Here is a 3,425-nt window from a genome sequence, read left to right as displayed (position 1 = left end):
AGGGAGAGACAGGAACAGAGTAAGAGAGGGGAGAAGGTCAGAGGGAGAAGCAGACTCCCTGTGCAGCTAGACACCCGACGCAGGACTCGATCCCGGGACTCCGGGACCATGACCTGAGCCGACTGAGCCACCCAGGTGCCCCTTATTCTATAAATCTAAAACCCTACTGAGAAGACCGTCAGAATCTGCTGAGGGCACGAAGGTTGGGGGAGCGTGACACGTATGGACCAACAGGACGTATGCACGGGGTGTTTCTGGGTGGCTGAGGGCAGCTCCGGAAAGACTTCATGATCTACCTTTTCATTCCCTCTGACCTGGGTACCACACGCATGCATTACCTACTCAACAATAAATACGATGTAAAATTCGGTAACACAAGAATAAAGCCGCTGACACAGAGCTAGTCCGTAGCTTCAGTAGAAGCAGAGTCCCGGGGAGCAGGAGAAGCAGAAGCAGACAAACCTGACTGAAGAACGGGGCGGGCCACACGCCCAAGCCTTAGATGCGCTCGGCTGGTTTCTGTTCTTCTCTTGGCCCAGGGAACACCTCAAATATTGGTAAAGTCCAAACGGCAGCCCAGATGTCCGACTTCTAAGCCACAGCGCGGTGGTCACACGGCCCCCCCGGCTCACATGGGACAACCTGGCTGGAGCCGAGGACACGGCCGTGGTCTCTACGTTTCCTCGTCCGAGTCTGTCCTCTGGCTCACAGACGTTTCCACCCGGGGACGTGGCTGGCTCTTCCGCTCGGCCAACGCCTCCCTTTTGGTGGGGACGTGCTCGTTCTGGCCGGAACCCTCCGGCCGCGGGAGACGGGGACGCCTCGTGAGAGACGCGCCACAGAGGTGAAGATGCCGAACTGTCCCCATGACTGCCCAACCCACAGATTTCTAAACAGATCCAGAGGACAAAACTGAACCCAGTCCAGCAAGGCAGTACACAGGGACCTGCCGGTTCATGAACAGACCAGGGCTGCAGCGCACGGGCGGGAAGAGTGGAGAGACCGTTTCCGTGTTGGTGTTCGTGTTTTCTGATCTAATAAGGAAAAAACACCAAACTCCTGTTAGCGGATCATGTTATTTTACGGCGACAAGGCGACAAGGGGCCAGCTCTTTCTTCCTGACAGTTTTTAAAATGCTGTCGAACACGTCACTTTGGGGTTACGCTATTTCTTCTCTTCGTCAGACTGAATGCTGTAAAGACTTCAACAGCATTCTACATTGCTGGCAAGGAGCTCCAGGACCAAGAAGCACTAATGTCCTCTGTTTAGAGCCTCCTTGAACTATCAAGTGGCTCTCGTGGCTTCGTGGAGTGGCAGAAAAATAACGCTTTACGTTGAGGACGTAGCTCACTCCCAGGAGAGGGAAGGGGCCAGGCGGGCGCTCCCGCAGCTCGGGATGTGGCTGCACAGCTCTTTCTGGGGCTAGCTCCCTCTGTTTCTCTCTCTTCAGCAGGTGCGCAGCCAGTTAGCTTCTGACTTTATTAGTGGGACTGAACTCATTGCAACCCTAGCCAGGGACGCTAACAGCCACTGTGCCCCGTGGGATGCTCCAAGGGTCCCACCCGAGTCAGGGTGCAGGGTACGGAGTCAAGCCCGGCGAGCTGTGGATGCCCCTCGAGGCAGCAGGCTGAGGCCCTGCGGGGATGAGGACTCCCCGGGGCATCAGGTAAGCTGCAGCTGCCCTGCTAGGTCTGCTAAGTCCAGTGTTTGCAGGTGGAAACCGGAACATGCCGTGATTGCAGGCACACCCAGCAGCAGCTACCGGCAGGGACACAAGCGTGGCTGAGGACGGGAATGACCCGTCCCTGTAGCCCGTATCAAAGGACTGGTGGGTCGTCTGGAGTAGTTGCTGGAGAACGAGGCAAGGACGGGTTCCTACATCTCTGTTCCCTCGAAGTCTCTGGAATCTACCTGCCCCTCTACTGCAGCCTGGCAAGGAAAGTTTCAAAAAGTCGGGATATAGGACCTTACGGGACACTTTGCCATCACAGTACCTCTGAGGTTAAAAGCAGGGGAAGGTGGCACCAGGCAGCGTGTCCCGCGCCCTCCCTGAAGAGTGAGCCTGTGGGACGATGCCCGCCGCAATCCCACTCACCGGAGCCCGCACGGACACCTGCCGCAGCCGCCTCCGGGCACCCGCGTCTCTCCGGCTCTCTGGGGGGCTGCCTCCCGCACGCAGGGGCTCCCTCAGGCGGGAACGTCCTAGGGGCAGCCCTCCGCCAAATGGGGGGGCTGGTGCAGAAACACGCCCGCTTCCTTGTCCCTGGTGGAGAGATCCTGAGTTCACCGGAGGGGCCCCGGTGGAGAAGGGGCCGCGTCACTCCCCGTCACCGGCTCGTCCTTCCTTCCCTCCCGCTCACCTGTGAGCCGGGCGTCTCCGTCCAAATACAGATTCAGAGCCCGTTACCGCAGGCTGCGCTGCCGGAGGGAAGCCAAGTCAGAGTCCGGCGTCCGCTCCCGACCAGCCGGCTGGTGCAGAGTCTGCAGGCAGTGTGGGCGAGCGAACGGAAGCTGTCCCAGCAGGGTGGGACAGAGCCACACGGGCGGATCAGCTGTAAGTCATTCAAACGGAGTCTAGCCGAAGATCACACCAGGACAGAGACGCAGACCCAGGGGCGCTGACCCTATCGGCCGTGAAGCTAACACTGCAAACTTTAGTCTGCAGCAGCGACGGGTCTGGCCGATGAGGACGAGGAAGACGGCCCGGGGGGCTCTGTCGGTTGAGCGTCTGGCTGGGTTTTGGCTCAGGTCGTGATCTCAGGGTCAAGTGTTGGAGCCCCGCATCAGGCTCCGTGCTCAGGAGTCTGCTTGAGATTCTCTCTCCCTCTGGCCTCCCCCCAACTCTCGGCCTCTCTCTGCCTTTAATAAAAAAAAAAAAAAATCTTAAAAGCAAAAGAAAAAGATGACCTCTGAAATCAGAGAAAGGAATCACACCCAGTAGTGAGGCCAGCACCAGGCCGGCGGGAGCATGCGCTCACAGCCACGGGGGCCGAGCATGGCGGTCGCTCGGAGGAACTGGAGTTTATGCAGAAAAATGTTACAGAGATAGTCACATTCTCACCCCGAGCACAACACATTACCTTACTCCTCCCCCATGGACAGTAGCTCAAGGTGGATCATGGGCTCGACTATAAAAACAAACAAAACAAACAAACAAACCAAAAAGCGATGAAACGGGAAAACTAGAGCTTCTTCAGGGTCTCGTGCTAGTCAAAGGGCTCCTAGATGTAGCCCAGAGGCATCGTCCGCAGAAGAAGAAAGTTGAAAAGCAGGGTTTAACCAAAATTAAAAACTGTTGATTAATTTTCTATTACAAGAAGGAGAAAGACAAGCTAGGGATAAGAAAAACTCATTGCAAACCTTATGTGCATCTAATCAGGAACTTGTATCTAGAATATATGAAGAACCTTCAAAACCCAACAATA

The 3,425-nt window shown here is 56.4% G+C and overlaps 1 long non-coding RNA gene across 1 annotated transcript; it reads right to left on the bottom strand.

Annotated features, from left to right (window-relative positions):
* Positions 1 to 371: 371 nt before the first annotated feature.
* LOC309846863 lies at positions 372 to 2,843 on the bottom strand. The gene is made up of 3 exons (XR_014302165.1): positions 2,361 to 2,843; positions 2,096 to 2,263; positions 372 to 1,034 (listed from the first exon to the last, which is right to left on the bottom strand). It is a non-coding gene; the product is annotated as an uncharacterized lncRNA (long non-coding RNA).
* Between the last annotated feature and the right edge of the window lie 582 nt (positions 2,844 to 3,425).

Source organism: Mustela nivalis (assembly GCF_964662115.1).
Source record: "Mustela nivalis genome assembly, chromosome: 13".
Classification (NCBI taxonomy): Eukaryota; Metazoa; Chordata; class Mammalia; order Carnivora; family Mustelidae; genus Mustela; species Mustela nivalis.
This window is presented reverse-complemented; position numbering and strand designations above follow the sequence as displayed.